The sequence below is a fragment of the Coregonus clupeaformis genome, unplaced genomic scaffold (genome assembly GCF_020615455.1).
Source record: "Coregonus clupeaformis isolate EN_2021a unplaced genomic scaffold, ASM2061545v1 scaf0156, whole genome shotgun sequence".
NCBI lineage: Eukaryota > Metazoa > Chordata > Actinopteri > Salmoniformes > Salmonidae > Coregonus > Coregonus clupeaformis.
The window spans coordinates 195864-214554 of NW_025533611.1; the positions used below are offsets into that span (position 1 = coordinate 195864).

General features: G+C 41.9%; 1 pseudogene; it reads right to left on the reverse strand.

Moving 5' to 3' along the window:
• Positions 1-828: 828 nt before the first annotated feature.
• Positions 829-8210, reverse strand: LOC123483851 (annotated as a pseudogene).
• Between the last annotated feature and the right edge of the window lie 10481 nt (positions 8211-18691).

The window sequence follows — 18691 nt, forward strand, 5'->3', positions numbered from 1 at the left end:
GCAGGCAATATCAACGCTGTACGTTACAGGGAAGTCATCCTCCTTCCTTATCAAATCAAATCAAATCAAATCAAATGGTACACTTCCTGCAGGCTCATCCTGACATGACCCTCCAGCATGACAATGCCACCAGCCATACTGCTCGTTCTGTGCGTGATTTCCTGCAAGACAGGAATGTCAGTGTTCTGCCTTGGCCAGCGAAGAGCCCGGATCTCAATCCTATTGAGCACGTCTGGGACCTGTTGGATCGGAGGGTGAGGGCTAGGGCCATTCCCCCCAGAAATGTCCGGGAACTTGCAGGTGCCTTGGTGGAAGAGTGGGATAACGTCTCACAGCAAGAACTGGCAAATCTGGTGCAGTCCATGAGGAGGAGATGCACTGCAGTGCTTACTGCAGCTGGTGGCCACACCAGATACTGACTGATACTTTTGAATTTGACCCCCCTTTTGTTCAGGGACACATTATTCAATTTCTGTTTATGTCTCAGTTGTTGAATCTTGTTATGTTCATACAAATATTTACACGTTAAGTTTGGTGAAAATAAACACAGTTGACAGTGAGATGACGTTTCTTTTTTTGCTGAGTTTACAATGTGTTATTGTGTGTGTGTGTGTGTTTGTGTGCATAATCCATGTTCCCAGGTTTCTCCTGCTCCTCCTCTGATGGTGTGTCCCTCCAGCTCCCTCAAGGACCTGTAACAGATCACCACACAAAGTGATTCATCCCTCCATCTCCCTCAAGGACCTGTAACAGATCACCACACAAAGTTATTTATCCCTCCATCTCCCTCAATGACCTGTAACATATCACCACACAAAGTGATTTATCCCTCCATCTCCCTCAAGGACCTGTAACAGATCACCACACAAAGTTATTTATCCCTCCATTTCCTTCAAGGACCTGTAACATATCACCACACAACGTTTTTTTAGAGGTATACTTTAAATAGATGCAGTATACTTTGATATCAAAGCATTAGCTCAATAAGTATAATACAGGTGTAGCATCTTAATATGATCATCCTGTTGTTGAAGGACATTTCCTGCACAGTATGAAATACAAACTCGTAGTGTATTCAAGGTTTAAAAGAGGATTCTAAAGTTTTGTATTTCCACTTCAGAATTTCAGACTTGATTTTCCCTAAATACAGATGTATCAAGCCCTACAAAAATGTCCATGCATTCTAATACACACAATAATTCACTTATCCTTTTGCTGCAGGAGTATTTTCATTCTGTGAGAAACTGGTCAAATTAAGATCCTACACCTGTATTAGTGTCAATAGCATATGGCTATTAGTCTTACCTGTGGCTTTGTGTGGCTTCACTTGAGAATAGACTGAATCTGCTACTGGTGGGGTTGCTGTTTATGAGGATAAACATCAGCATAATATAATAGTTATATCCAGAATAATATCAATAATAATATCCATAATAATATCCAGAATAATATCCAGAATAATGTACAGAATAATAAACATTTATTCAATATGGGTCAAAGAGGAGTGAGGTTCTGATAGGGGGAATATGGAGGGAGGGATGTCTAGTCTTACCTCTCTTCTTATTGGCTTTGACCTTCTTTTGGAGGTCAACCTCAGCATAGGTCACATCAACAGGTCCAGCTGCTGCTGACAATGGACATTTGCAGTCAACAAATGAAGGAATTAGCTTAATGCATATTCTGCCTCTTCATTCGAAACAGAAAAACATAATCAGGCTCAGAGAGAGGTAATATAGGTGTAGAGAAGGGGTGGGCAAATTATGTTTGAGAAAATAAAATAAAACGTTTGTCCACCTCTGGAGTAGAGAGAATACAAATACAATAGTGAAATGTAGAGATTCCAATAGGCCGGCCTGAATGTTTTGACAATATTTAGGAGATAATTTGCTATGGGAGTGCAAATCCAAATGTATGTTAACATCAACACTATAATCCATAGTTCATCACACTGATGATTGTCACGCCCTGGCCTATAGAACTCTAGCTAGTTTGGTCAGAGTGTGAATATATTCTAGGTTTTGTATTTCTATGTTTGGCCGGGTGTGGTTCCCAATCAGAGACAGCTGTCGCTCGTTGTCTCTGATTGGGGATCATACTTAGGCAGCCAGTTTTCCTGCCTGTGTTGTGGGATTTTGTTAGGTTCATGTTTAGGCTTGTGTGTTAGCCTTTGGACCGTCACGGTTAAGTTTGTTGTTTTGGTTACTGTTTTGTGTGTTTATTAGTTAATAAACATGTTCGCCGTTCACGCTGCACCTTGGTCCGTCCCGTTCCTTAACGTACGTGACAATGATAAAAAGGTAATGTGATCAGAAATGATTTCTCACCAGTTTCTTAGGACATACTTAGATATAGTTTCATACCCTTTCAATAGATTGTTGATTAAGTCTTACCGGGGGCTGTGTGTGGCTTCACTAGAGAATAGACAGGTTCTGCCTCAGGTGGGGTTGCTGTTTATATAGGGGGTGAGGATAAACATCAGCATAATGTTACAGTTATACAGAATAATATACAGTTATACAATACACAGATAAGGTATGAGGTCATGATGATCCGTTACATAGAGAATACAGCTTTTAATATGGGTCAAAGAGGAGTGAGGTTCTGATAGGGGGAATATGGAGGGAGGGATGTCTAGTCTTACCTCTCTTCTTCTTGGCTTTGACCTTCTTTTGGAGGTCAACCTCAGCATTGGACACATCAACAGGTCCAGCTGCTGCTGACAATGGACATTTCCAGTCAACAAATGAAGGGATTAGCTTATTGCATATTCGACCTCTTCATCACAAACTCAGAAATTACGAATTAAGGTTTTAATGACTGCCAACCTGTATAATGGTTCTTACCAGTGGCTTTCCCTGTCTTCACCTCAGAGTAGACAGGATTTTCTTTTGGATAATCTCTCTTTACTGAGGAGGAAGAAGTACAGAGAACTTGTAAATATATTTATATATATTATTATACGTGTGTGTGTGTGTGTCATATATAAAGTGTATATATATACACTACTGTTCAAAGGTTTGGGGTCAGTTAGAAATGTCCTTGTTTTCCATGAAAACATTCATGAAATGAGTTTGAATAGGAAATATAGCAAAATGCATAGGACATGTAGTCATTGACAAGGTTAGAAATATTGATTTTTTATATAAATAATAATTGTGTCCTTCAAACTTTGCTTTCGTCAAATAATCCTCAATTTGCAGCAATAACAGCCTTGCAGACCTTTGGCATTCTAGTTGTCATTTTGTTGAGGTAATCTGAAGAGATTTCACCCCATGCTTCCTGAAGCACCTCCCACAAGTTGGATTGGCTTGATCACCACTTCTTACGTACCATACGGTCAAGCTGCTCCCACAACAGCTCAATAGGGTTGAGATCCTGTGACTGTGCTGGCCACTCCATTATATACAGAATACCAGCTGACTGCTTAATAGTTTTTATATAGTTTGGAGCTGTGCTTTGGGTTATTCTCTGTTGTAGGAGGAAATTGGCTCCAATCAAGCGCCATTCACAGGGTATGGCATGGTGTTGCAAAATGGAGGGATAGCCTTCCTTCTTCAATATCCCTTTTACCCTGTACAAATCTCCCACTTTACCACCACCAAAGCACCCCCAGACCATCACATTGCCTCCACCATGCTTGACAGATGGCATCAAGCACTCCTCCAGCATCTTTTCATTTGGTCTGCGTCTCACAAATGTTCTTCTTTGTGATCCGAACACCTCAAACTTCGATTTCTCTGTCCAGTGTCTGTGTTCTTTTGCCCATCTTAATCTTTTATTTTTTTTGGCCAGTCTGAGATATGGCTTTTTCTTTGCAACTCTGCCTAGAAGGTCAGCATCCCGGAATGGCCTATTCACTGTTGACGTTGAGACTGGTGTTTTGCGGGTACTATTTAATGAAGCTGCCAGTTGAGGACCTGTGAGGCGTCTGTTTCTCAAACTAGACACTCTAATGTATTTGTCCTCTTGCTCAGTTGTGCCCTGGGGCCTCCCACTCCTCTTTCTATTCTGGTTAGAGCCAGTTTGCGCTATTCTGTGAAGGGAGTAGTACACAGCGTTGTACGAGATCTTCAGTTTCTTGGAAATTTCTCGCATGGAATAGCCTTAATTTCTCAGAACAAGAATAGACTGACGAGTTTCAGAAGAAAGTTATTTGATTCTGGCCATTTTGAGCCTGTAATCAAACCCACAATTGCTGATGCTCCAGATACTCAACTAGTCTCAAGAAGGCCAGTTTTATTGCTTCTTTAATCAGCACAACAGTTTTCAGCTGTGCTAACATAATTGCAAAATGGTTTTCTAATGATCAATTAGCCTTTTAAAATGATAAACTTGGATTAGCAAACACAATGTGCCGTTGGAACACAGGACTGATGGTTGCTGATAATGGGCCTCTGTACGCCTATGTAGATATTTCATAAAAAATCAGCCGTTTTCAACTACAATAGCCATTTACAACCTTAACAATGTCTACACTGTATTTATGATCAATTTGATGTCATTTTAATGGACAAATAATTTGCTTTTCTTTTGTAAACAAGGACATTTCTAAGTGACCCCAAACTTTTGAACGGTAGTGTGTGTATATATATGTACACATTGTAACTCATCTTAGATACACTGCTACAATTTTTTCTCTCAATATATGTCACAGTTGAGAGTTACCTTTCTTTTTCTTGTCCAACTTGTTCAGTTGAATCTGGGCGTAAGTCACATGACTTGGTCCAGCAGCAGAAGCACCAGCAGCATCTGAGACATAATACACAAACACCTCCACTTAGTCAAACTTTACATGTCATATTAAATGAAGAGAAGCAGGCTACTACACATTCATACTGAAAACATTACATTACACTACCATTATCATTGTTGTCTGAGGGATTGATCGTATCGTAGGTGTTAGTGCCACCTGTTGGTCATAGAAGAGAGAGGCAGGTTAGTTAGGTTGATTATCACTCAGCTTGACTAGGCACATATAGTATGGTCACATGTTGTAAACAAAGTGGATGTTGATGAGTCAGTGTATGAGGTTACAGAGAGAGGAGAGTGGTAGAGGTCTGGGCTGAGAGACTGACCATGCTGCTGATGTGTATACCCAGTATCAGGAGCCTGGCCCTGGGTAGATCCTTGGTCCTGTTGGGGGTCCTGGTTGGTGCTCTGGGGCTGAGGGGGCCTACAGGGAGAGAGATACTCAGCATTGGAAGCACAGAGAAGATGTTATACTGTACATGTCAATATAGTTGAGAGACAGGTGTACTCACCAGAATATTCTGATGAAACAGGAACCTGTAATGACAAACACATTGTGTTATGTACTGAACTTTCTTCAAAAACGTATATTTAGAAATGTCTCTCCTAAACATGTAATAGAATGTTTTGTATTAAATGAGAAACAGCCAAAGTATCACCTTTGTTGTTTTGATTTCTCCACAGCAGGACCAGGAGAATGACCAGTAGAACACCAGCAACAACCAGACCCACAACCACTCCTACTAGGACTGATGTAGAGGATCCAGGAGCTACGACTGGAGAGACTGGAGAGAGAACAGCACAGACTCTGATAGAGGTTATATAGGTTTAGAGTATAGAGCATGAAAAGAAAGTAGGTTGGCCCATCTTTTGACAATTAGTTGAGAGATCATATTTTCTAGGGGATTGCAAATCCAAAACTATATTAACATCAACACTTAATCACATGTTTTTCACACAGATAATAAAACGGTAACTAACTTGTGATCATAAATGTTTTCTCACCTCTCACTGTCACCCAACTCTCTGGTGATTCTTCTTGACCAGATTTACACTTATAGAATCATTCATCTGACTTGGATACTGTAGGGATGGTCATCTCTCCTGTGGTCTCATTCTTGATGAGTACTCCATCTTTGTAGAAATCAGCTTTGAAGTTTGAGCTGACTTTCCGGTATCTACAGCTCAGAGTCACAAAGTCTCCTTCAGTCACGGGATGGACAGGGCTCTCCAGGATCACATCACCATCTGTGTAACATAATATAGAAATAATACTGTAAATCTGGAGTCATCCCTCACAATACATCAACATCTTATGAGCTTGTATTTATGAGATGCAATCATTCAGATACAGAATTGAACATCCTATCATATATATGTAGAAATGTTAGTGAGTGTTGTACAATAGACGTACTATTAACTGTGATGTTGACAGCATTACTGTCCTCTCCTGATCCAGACTCACACCAGAACACTCCACTGGACCATGTGTATGTGTAGCTGATGGTACATGTGGACCCTGTTATTGATCCCCAGTTAGAGCCACACCCTGACTCTACTCCTCTCTCTCTGTAGCTCATCAGTCTCCATCCAGTAGAGTTCCCCTTCTCCTCACAGCTCAGTGAGAGAGACTTTGATGTAAAGTGTTGTGTTGTGTTGGGACTTATTCTGAGAGACACTGAAGGCTGCAGATCTGAAACAAAGAGAGACAGAGTCAAACCTATAGTTATATATACACATGAGGGTGACTGAAATATGATTCAATACAGTTTCAATGTAGTTAGTTACCTCCTGACCAGAGAAACTGAGGTTCACTGTAGAGTGTGTCATTGACTGGGTCTCCTCTCCCAGCTCTACACACATATCCTCCTTTGGGAGTAGGACCAGCAGGGATCAGAGTGTAGGAGTCTTCAGTAGTCCCATTGCCTGCTTCTGGTAGACGCTGAAAATAGTAGGACTGCTCTGTTAAAGTGGGAACCGTCCTGTACCAGGAGAACCTCCAGCCTGTAGACATCTTGTCAACTTCACAGCTCAGAGACACTGAGTCTCCAGGGTTCAGCCACTGAGGAGAGATACTCAGGACAGCCTTGGGTTGATCTGTGATCAGGCTGAGGACATGTTTGAGTTTTCTAACTTTCAGTCTTATCAATGATTCTTGTTACCCATGGAGATGTTTACATGATTGGATAGACTCACCAGACACAGTCAGTTGTACAGCATCACTGGTCTTGGAGAACGTCCTTCCCTTTACACCCTTACAGGTATATGAACCACTAATAGACATGTAGACAGGACTGATTCTGTACTCAGACTTTATATTAGAGTAGACTGAATAACCATTCGTATACCACTCATACCGCCAGTCAGTGTCTCCTCCCTGTATGTCACATCTCATAGTGATAGTCTCTCCTCTGAATATCTGGGTCAAGTTGGGTTGGAGGGTCAGAACAGCTACAGGTCTCTCTGCACAGACACAACACAGACAACTAACTGAATAAAGAGTTGCGCAATTGTACATTTATTTATTTATCAAAAGGTCTACTCATGTTAGCTATAATTGTTACAATGAGCAGACAAAATATTACACCTTAGATTACTTTATATCCATATACAATATCATCCATTGACATAAAACTGTTTTAGACTCACCAGTAATGTTTATCTGGACTGGGTCACTGTACAGGGTATAGTCGACTGGGTCTCCTCTCCCAGCTCTGCACCAGTACTGTCCTCCATCAGAGACACTGACCCTGCTGAGTGTGTAGGAGTATCCAGAGGTTGAGGTTACTGGTGTAGAGTCTGGTCTGTGTCTGTACCAGTAAAACTTCCATCCATAAGACTCTACTGTACAGGTCAGTGTCACTCTGTCTCCTGTGAATACGTTCGCTTGGTCTAAACTCAGTATAGCCGTCGGACGACTATCTGTTGGAATCAAGAAATGTGTGTGATGCATCTGGAAAACATGGATCTGATCTGCTGCATGATATGTCCTCTTGATGGGTAAAGGTTCAAAACTCAGTGAGGCAGAATAGTCTACAGGCACACAAAAGATGTCTACATGATTGACTCAACAACAACAGTGTATATCTATCTGTATGACAAGAGAGAGAACAGAACAAAGTAATGTACCTTTAACAGTGAGAGTGACAGGATCACTTGGTAGTGAAGATGTGGGTCTAAACACTCTGTTCCCTTCACACCAGTACTGACCCTGGTCAGACTCAGCAGCTCTACTGATGATGAGGGTGTCTCCTGTTCTAGTGTGTCTGACAGACTGGGATACTACATTATCATTCCTGTCTTTGTGCCACATATATCTCCATCTACTGTAAGACTGTGTTGAACACGTCAGAGTAACTGTCTCTCCAGGGAACACAGGGTTGGGTTTTACAGTCAGTTTAGCTTTGGGAAGAGCTGAGGAAACAGAGCACAAAACATCTTAATACATGGCTGGTAATTCAGCTGTTTCTGTAACGTTGTGATTCAAGTCTATTTTACATATGGTATGTTGACTCCATTCAGTTAGAATTTACAGTGTATACAGTATATTTATATTAAGTGGCTCTGAGTTTAGAAAGTCTAGATTGAAGACCAACAGTGAGCTCACCAGTGATGGTGAGTGCCAAGTCTAGGTCCAAAAGACTTCTCAACAGCTTCTACCCCCAAGCCATAAGACTCCTGAACAGCTAATCATGGCTACCCGGACTATTTGCACTGCCCCCCCACCCCATCCTTTTTACGCTGCTGCTACTCTGTTAAGTATTTATGCATAGTCACTTTAACTCTACCCACATGTACATATTACCTCAACTACCTCAACTAGCCGGTGCCCCCGCACATTGACTCTGCAACGGTACCCCCCTGTATATATAGCCTCCCTACTGTCACTTTATTTTACTTCTGCTCTTTTTTTCTCAACACTTTTTTTGTTGTTGTTTTATTCTTACTTTTTTTGGTTAAAATAAATGCACTGTTGGTTAAGGGCTGTAAGTAAGCATTTCACTGTAATGTCTGCACCTGTTGTATTCGGCGCATGTGACCAATAACATTTGATTTGATTTGATGACGATGGGGAGAGCTGAGCTGAGATATGACTTCTGGGGCCGACCTCTCCTTGTCCCAAAACACTTGTACTGACCAGCCTGGTCAGGGAGAGAGATGGTGATTTTTCTGGTCTGAATGGGAAGGCTTGGTTGTCTCTGAACCAGCTGTACGTCCAGTCTGTGTAGTCTGATATGTCACACTGCAGAGTGACTGTCTCTCCAGAGTAGAGGAGACCCTGAGGAGAGACACTCACTGAGGCCACAGGCAGAGCTGTGGAAAGACACATGCAGTTAGTTGAGTCATACATAGAATCTGCTCTATCATGATTAAATTCATTTAGTGAGGCCGTGGGCAGAGCTGTGGAAACAGTTATATGAAGACAAATGCAGTCAGAGCACCAATCTTTTCAAAGTATGATCTAACTTCAGTAAGTAGTACGGTAACTATTATTTTAGACATATACACAATATATACAAAAGTATGTGGACACCCCTTCAAATGAGTAGATTTGGCTATTTCAGCCAAACCCGTTGCTGACAGGTGTGTAAAATCGAGCACACAGCCATAGAATCTCCATAGACAAATATTGGCAGTTGAATGGCCAAACAGTTACATATAACTGTGCCCCTGCACATTGACTCTGTACCGGTACCCCCTGTATAAAGCCTCCCTACTGTTCTTTTTTTAATTTATTTTTTACCATTCATGGTGATGGTGACAGGTTCACTGATGATTGATGATATGGATCTGGACTGGATCTCTCCCTGACACCAGTAGAGACCCTGGTCAGACTCAGCAACACTACTGATGGTGAGGGTGTCTCCTGTTATAGTGTTGTCTGACAGACTGGGATACTACATTATCATTCCTGTCTTTGAACCACTGATAGCTCCAGCTGCTGTCAGACCCTACTGAACACGTCAGAGTAACTGTCTCTCCAGTGTATGCAGGGTTTGGCTTCACAGTCAGTGTAGCTTTGGGCAGAGCTGTGAAAACATATCACAGATTAGACATATTAACTAAAGTGGATACATTAGTAGCTATTTTAAATTTCTCTTCAAATGGCAAAGAAGAGTTTCACTCAGAATTAGGGAAGTCCAGTTAGTTATGGAGCATCAAAAGTGAACTCACCAGTGACACTGATAGTGATGTCACCACTGGGTTGTGACGTCTGGGGCCGATCTGTCCTCGTCCCCTCACATCTGTACTGACCAACCAGACCAGTCTGAGTGATGGGGATGGTGATATCAATGACTTTACTGGTCTCATCAGGAAGGTGTTGGTTGTTTTTGTACCAGTAGTACGTCCAGTCTGTGTAGCCTGGTATGATACACTGCAGAGTGACTGTCTCTCCAGAGTAGAGGAGATCCCTGAGGAGAGATACTCACGGAGGCCATGGGCAGAGCTGTGGAAAGACACATGAAGTTAGTTGAGTCATACATAGAATCTGCTCTATCATGATTAAATGCATTTAGTGCACCAATCTTTCCAAAGTTTGATCACCATATTTATTTAATTATTATATGAAATTAGATTTTTGGGGGGAGGGGAATTTACAGGTAACTGGCAAAATAAAGGAACCTCTTGAGTAAATGAGGGATACAACGTATATTGTAAGCAGATGCTTCATCACAGGTGTGGTTCCTGAGCAATTCCCAAGCAGTGAACATCCCATCATGCTTAGGGTCATGTATGAAAATACTGGGCAGGCGCAGTTGCCCATTGTTTTGGCTACCATGGCTATGCCCCCATAGGATGACAATGGCCCCCATCCACAGGGCACGAGTGGTCCCTGAATGGTTTGATGAGCATGACAACGATGTAAATCATATTCCATGGCCGTCTCAGTCTCCAGATCTCAACCCAATTGACCACTTATGGGAGATTGTGGAGTGTTGCCTGAGACAGTGTTTTTCACCACCATCAACAAAACACCACAGACACTTAGAATCTATGTCATTGAAGCTGTTCTGGCTAGAGGCCCAACGCCCTGTTAAAACACTTTATGTTGGTTCTTTCTTTATTTTGTCAGTTCCCTGTACTTTTGCTGTTATAACTAAGAATACTGACACACAGACCATGATTGATTCAATATCAATAATGTCCATCTTTATGACAAAAAAAACAACAAAGTAATTCACCTTTTACAGTGAGAGTGACAGGATCACTTGGTTGTGAAGATGTGGGTCTAGACACTCTGTTCCCTTCACACCAGTACTGACCCTGGTCAGACACACCAGCTCTACTGATGGTGTGAGAGACTCCAATGTTACTATAACCAGACTGGGATACTACATTATCATTCCTGTCTTTGTACCACTGATAGCTCCAGCTACTGTCAGACCCTACTGAACACGTCAGAGTAACTGTCTCTCCAGTGTATGCAGGGTTTGGCTTCACAGTCAGTGTAGCTTTGGGCAGAGCTGTGAAAACATATCACAGATTAGACATATGACCTAAACTGGATACATGATTAGCTACTGTATCTGGGAGCTGTTGGGGTGTATGGTCAGAACAGCCTTTGCCACTCCTGCTCAAAATCAAACCAGAATGATACAATTGCCTCACACATGTTAAAATCAAACCAGCATGATACAATTGCCTTACACATGTTAAAATCAAACCAGCATGATACAATTGCCTTACCCATGTTAAAATAAAACCAGCATGATACAATTGCTTTACACATGTTAAATCAAACCAGCATGATACAATTGTCTTACACATGTTAAAATCAAACCAGCATGATACAATTGCCTTACACATGTTAAAATCAAACCAGCATGATACAATTGCCTTACACGTGTTAAATCAAACCAGCATGAAACAGTTGCCTTACACATGTTATTTTGAGACATTAAAACCACAAAATATGTCCAGCCGAAAGCAGCTTTAAAAATCACAAATAAAGAAATAGAATGAAGCATTAAGAGATGGAGGCTTGATGAAGTGAACAAATATCTACCATCATCATATTCAGATTGTCCAGAGTTGATGGGTGTATTCAGCACTACAACAAAGAAAGTCACATTGAACCAATATCAGATTGCAATAAATAACAACATGCCATATTCATGTTACTGAATAATAGCCATTCATTCTTCAACAGTTTAACTTTTAGCTGTGAAACACGTTATCATGTGAAATTCGTGTCGTTTTTCCGTAAGGGTAGTACAACTGTCATATCCCATCATAACTCTAAATCTACTTTTATTTTATGACAATGTTTGTTAACAATGTCAGTGTAAACAAACAATGTACATTAATGAATTCCCCTAGCCCCATTCCTCAGCCGTATACCAGAACAAGTGGCAGGGTGGCCTTTTTGTGGTAGTTTCAATTACGGACTGCAGCTTTAAATGGCCACTGACTTACCATGTCCTGCAATCCCACTTTAGTACCATTTACTAATAAGCATTTGAACTGTTTTATCAATTAGGGATGAAAGACACAAACAAGCTAAAGCATTGAAACTGTCTTCATTTACATGATTGTCTTATAACTTTGTTCAATCACAGCCTTAGTAGATCAGGTAATAAGTGTTGATACACAAACACACTAACTCAGTACTTACAGAGTAGCACACAGAGCAAGGTGTGTTCCATTCTGTCCTGCCAACGATCTCTGAACTACAGTTCTTCTGACAAACCCCTCTACTTCCTATAAGATGACAGACCGATTAGTTCATGCCTCTTTACCGTCACACAGAGACAAGAGAGAGAAGTATTCTACAGACATGTACAAAGACTGTGAGAAAAAAATAGTAGCGTTTAAAGGCGTGTTTCTTTTCTGACCAACTTCTCTGTATGGCCCCACACTGCAAAATCTCACACTGGTTCCTTCCTCTTTATTGGAGGAAAGGAGGATGGAATGAGAATAGAATAGATGCTTGTAGGCCCTTTGCTAAGTTGTCAGGTAGCAAGCCTTGCCAGCTAACCTCAGTTGTTCCACTGCCCACAAAGGACATATAACAACTTCAGCCACCCCCTCACTTAACAAACACACACACATGCACGCTCCCGCACATACACGCACACATGCTTGCAAGCGTACGTAAAGGCTTAAAGACTGGGTGTAAGCAACGTGCCCCCCTCAGCACTTGTCTTTCACTAAAGGACCTTAACAACGGTGAACTTTCTCTCCATCCTAAAGATCCTGCAAGGAGCATAGGACCATGGAAAACAGAGAGTAGGAAGGAACAAGCTGTTTAGTCATACCACTTCTCCAAAAGAAAGTCAACAACTGTAAAACAGAGAGCGTGCAGAAGACACTGGTGCTCCCAAATGTAAAGTTAGGAGCACCACATGAAATTTAGGAACACCAGAAAATAATATTTGTTATATTGATTGAGATACAGCGTATATTGTGCCTACATGAATTCTAGCTACTTTTGAAGCATATGTTGTGCCCTAGAAACTAATATGTAACACTGTAAAGACATTCGTTTATAATAAAAGCTAAAATGTGTACATGAATGCCTGTCATTGGAATTACAGTAATTGGTGGAATATTAGGTTTCTACATTGTGTAAAGTCACTATTTTCCTATTGAGATGCATTACATTGAAAATTGTACACTGTCTCTTTAAAACGTCGGGTGACTGAACAAAGTGTAAACAAATGGTTAATGACTTGAGAGTAGTTTTAGAACGGCTCATGACATGATATATGAGTATAAAATGTGGTTCCGGCGAACCGCTATTGGAAGATAAAAATGTCGGGCCGGTAATATGGGTCAGATCTTTTGACCTGGTTGGGCTAGAAGCTAACCGTTCTCGCTGCAGTAATGGTACAACCATGGTGTTGACAAGTCTGCACTCGCTTGTTTCTCTAACGCACTCTAGGGAAGCCTTATCATTACAAAAGTTATTATCTGGGAGATTTTTATCCTAATCGCACAGTGCTTCCAATATAAAACTAATTTTCACACAGCAAAATATTTTGTCGCATTCGGGATGGGGTCTCCCAGGACCCACATGGATGTCGATTAACGCAGCCCTCCGCACTCTGATTCATGCTCTGATTCAGAGGATTTGGGATAAATGCAGAAGCCACATTTCAGTTTAATGCATTCAGTTCTGCAACTGACTAGGCAGCCCATTGATTGCGATTGCTTGCGCCAACAGATAGAGGCAAAAAGGGCCACTGTGGATGGCGATAGACATATTGCCGTCCTGTTCCGTGTGTCTTGACACTGGAGGGAGGGCTGACATGCTGACTTCCACCCCTGGCTGAAAACATGAGAAAGTTCCAGGGGGAAAGCCTGAGGAAGGGGGACACTCGGGGGAACAAAAAGTGTATGTCCTCCATTTTCTGATGTGAGCACAGCACAGCCACTAAAGTCAGCTGCTGCACAGAGAATAGGGTTTTGTCTTAACGCAGCCCTGCCTTCCTACTGCTACGAAACTCAGAGAGGGGAAGGACTGGCAAAGGCTCTGCACTCTATCCTACTCAGCTGCCAGGACTGGGCCCTAGGTTGGCCGACCCTTCTTACCGCCCTTAGGAGAGTTAGAGGGGCTGGTCCTTGATGCGGCTGCAGCGTAGGACTGCTTCCCTACAGGTTTGGCCTGGTTCAGCCTGAGTATTAGCAGACCTGTGCATCGCCGGGACCTCAGTCCCCAAGGCCAGCTTCTTGCTACCTCCGAGCTGTGATTCTGGGTCGAGATGCAGGAACAAAGAACAAAAAGGCTGCCATGGGGCCTGGGTCTGTGGGGCAGGCAGCAGTTGAAGGCTTCACCTTCGTTCTTGCGAATGTCACACTTCTGCTGCATGGCCGAGACTTTGGTTGTTGCCATTGGCTATTGAAAATAGAATCCAGTAGAAAATGTATTTCATATCGAACTGAAGCTTGTATGCCCTTGTAATAGTGGACAGCATTTAGTGAGAGTTAGTGCTGTGAGTTAGTGCTGTCCACAAGTCTGGTGACTCGTGCTCACTAGAGGTATTGGCGTCAAAGAGGTGGCATCAAACAGAGACACTTTTAGCTATATAACTGACGTGGACCGAATCACCACAAAGTGGGGCTGGTTCAGTTAGTAGGCACAAAGCAACTCAATGCAAGGTGAACTACATACAAGAGCTAAGATAGTTATACCCAGACGGTGGTTAGCTATCTGGCATTAGTCGTGAGGACTTGGAGTGTGGCTGAATCTCAGCACAGGCCGGTAATCAGTAAAACCCTGCAAAACCATATATTGGCCAATAATAACTCTGGGAGAAACGCATTGCTTTGCCGGGTTTTGCGTGTGCAAGTCGACGCTTATTCGTGAGCTTTTTCTGTTAGCTTGCTAGTGTTCACCTAGTTGGCTAATAGCCTAGCTAGATAGTACCACATTAGCCGAAGACAACCATAAGAATAGCATTGTTTTCTTCAGTCTTGAGAGTCTCTTTTGTCCATAGCACTATTAGGTGTATCTGGTCAGTTTAGCCAACGAAAACGAGTAAACATTAGGTGTACTAAATGAGAGGAGCAAGATGGCCAGTAGTAGCTAGCTTTTCAGCATTGCTGTGAATTAGCCTTGACAGGCATGAGCTAGCTCATTAGATGCCTTGTGGTTAATGGCTAGCTGAAGTAAGCAGTGTTTATAAACGCTATAGCCGGGAGGCTAGTGTAAGCGTTAGCTAGCTATCAGCCACCTCGTGAGAGTAAGGATAAGCTATAGCTAGCACAGTGCTAGCTGAAGGGAACAGCGTCGGTGCAGTGTTCAAATTCGGACTCAAAATCTCATACAACCGTAATGCGTGAGGCTAAACCGGTCCGCCTAGTCATCACAAACAAGTGAATGTAAGTTGTACTAAACGAGAGAAGGGAGCTAGCAATACTACCGTCTGGGCAGGTAGGGAACTCGTTTCAGATTTATCTAGCCATGCTAATGCAACTGTATGTGCAGGTAGGAATGCTAGTGTGGTTAGCTTGATTTCCACCATAAGCTAGCTAGTGAGCACAGTAACGTGTAAACTGGTAAGCAGCTTAGGTATGCTGTAGCCAGTGGAAGCTGCTGAGAGGAGGACAGCTCATAATGAATGGAATGGAATGAAACACCTGGAAACCATGTGTTTGATGTTTTTGATACCATTCCACTGATTCCGCTCCAGTCATTACCACGAGCCCATTCTCCCCCAATTAAGGTGCCTCCAACCTCCGGTGGCTGTAGCTGGCATAGTGCTAGCTGAAGGGAACCGCATGGGGGCAGTTCGATTTCCGGTAGGTATTCTCCCACAACCGCAGAGCCGTAAGGCTAGCCAGTCAATATAGAAATACACACAAATAAGCGTAGGTTAAACTAGACGAGAGAAGGAAGCTAACAATATTACTGTCTTGCAGGTAGTAATGCTAGTGTGGTTAGCTTGTCTGGGGCGTTAGCTAGCTAGCTAGCAGCTACCTCGTGGTGAAGGTGGTAGCTTGCTCGGCTAGCTCAGTGCTGGCTGAAGGAAACCATGTGGGGGCAGAATTAGCCTTCAGATAATGTGCTCCACGCGACAGATAGAGCTGTGAGGCTGAGATGTTCGGTCTAGTCTATTCTTAAGAGTTGATTGACGCACGCTTCTATATCATTAACACATGAACATATTAGTCATTTTTTTGGGATGAAATATTGATTTTGGCCTTTACTACTAAAGCCCATTGCCCAGTTCTGTGACAATTGTTGAGGTCGTAGAGCAAAACGTTTTTAGCCCAAACGGTTCGTACGCTACCACACAGAAGTTGGCACATTGACGGTACCGACTTCAGACGAGTCTCAAGGCACTTTTGGGGGTCGAAGACCAAAACGGAAAACACCATCATGTTCGTGAGAGTCTCCCCTTTCCATAGTGGTCATACACTACAGATGTTTATGTGAGAAGACCAATTTTCAGGATTTCTCATGGTCTGACAAACACCGCTCTAGTTCTGCCACCTTTCACCGCAGATACGGAAGTATGATACAGATATCTCTAGCTTAAATTGACAGATTTTGATGGGGATTTTTTTGTTATGTAACTTAGATTGACACACCGGTGAATCAATCGAGAGAGAGTACAGAGACCAAAAACATCAAAACAACACTCAATCTCTTAGCACAGTTTACTTTAACTGTAGCGAAGGAACTCTCAGCCATTTACCATAATAACACATTCATGCTACGACACATCCAAAAAATATTGCATTTGTGATTGATAGATTTTTGCGCTTTTAAATGAATAATAGCCATTACTTCTTGAACAGTTTATCTTTTAGCTGTGAAACACGTGATCATGTGAATTTCATGTCGTTTTTCCTTAAGGGTAGTACAACTGTCATATCCCATCATAACACAAAATCTACTGTTATTTTATGACAATGCTTGTTTAAAATGTCAGTATAAACAAACAATATACATTAATGAATTCCCCTAGACCCGTTCCTCAGCCGTATACCACAACGTGGCAGGGTGACCATTTTGTGGTAGTTTCAATTACGGACTGCAGCTTTAAATGGCCACTGACATACCATGTCCTGCAATCCCACTTTAGTGCCATTTACTAATAAGCATGTGCACTGTTTTATCAATTAGGGATAAAACACACAAAAAATCTAAAGCATTGAAACTGTCTTCATTTATATGATTGTCTAATTCCTTTGTTCAATCAAAGGCTTAGTACATCAGGTAATTAGTGTTGATACACAAACACACTAACTCAGTACTTACAGAGTAGCACACAGAGCAAGGTGTGTTCCATTCTGTCCTGCCAACGATCTCTGAACTACAGCTCTTCTGACAAACCCCTCTACTTCCTATAAGATGACAGACCGATTAGTTCACGCCTCTTTACCGTCACACAGAGAAATAGAGAGAGAAATATTCTACAGAAATGTACAAAGACTGAGGGAAAAAAGAGTAACAGTTGCTTGCGTGTTTATTTTCTGATCAACCTCTTATGATTAGCTACATGGCCTCACACTGGTTCCTTCCTCTTTATTGGATAAAAGGAGGATGAAATAAGAATAGAGATCTGAGATGAGATCAGAGCTTGTAGTTGGAAATCAGAATGTGCAGATGGTTGTTTCATTTTTGCACCAACAATGCACAGATAGATAGATAGATAGATAGATAGATAGATAGATAGATAGATAGATAGATAGATAGATAGATAGATAGATAGATAGATAGATAGATAGATAGATAGATAGATAGATAGATAGATAGATAGATAGATAGATAGATAGATAGATAGATAGATAGATAGATAGATAGATAGATAGATATCCCTTACTGAGTGTAGGCCTCCCTGCAAGCCTAGGGTGCTAACCTCAGTTGTTCCACTGCCCACAAAAAGACATCTTCACCCCCACCTCCTTCCCCCTCCTCACCCCTTCTCTTCACACACACTACTGCTTAGTAGTAGCATGTGTCAAAATCACAGTCATCTAGCTGACTCTTCTCTGGGGTTTGGTGGTTGACTTGTTCATTAGTCAGATAGTTTTGTTCTGAGGGATACGTTTAGTTAGATACTGTCTACATAGATATTTAGTTGTTATTGGGTTGTTATGTGATGTGTATCAGGGCAATTGTTCATGTATTTTGCATGTGTGTGTGTGTGTGTGTGTGTGTGTGTGTGTGTGTGTGTGTACGTCAGATGTATACACATGCATTACCACAGACCAGAGATGGGAGGAGTTTCAAAGTTGTAAATGGGTAACTGGGTACATGAATCGTATCATTTGAGCATTTTCCAATTTTTTTCCAACAATTTACCTCTAAATATATAAAATAGTTTTTCTTGTAAAACGTAGAGTGTGTGACACAGATGCAACATGTTAAGGAGCAAACATAAATAGAGAGAGAAAGGTTACAGGGGAAAAGCAGTCAGACTTCACCTTTGGTGGTTATTGCCAGGTAAACATCTGGGGTTTCTTATCGCCCCCTTCAGGGACAGGC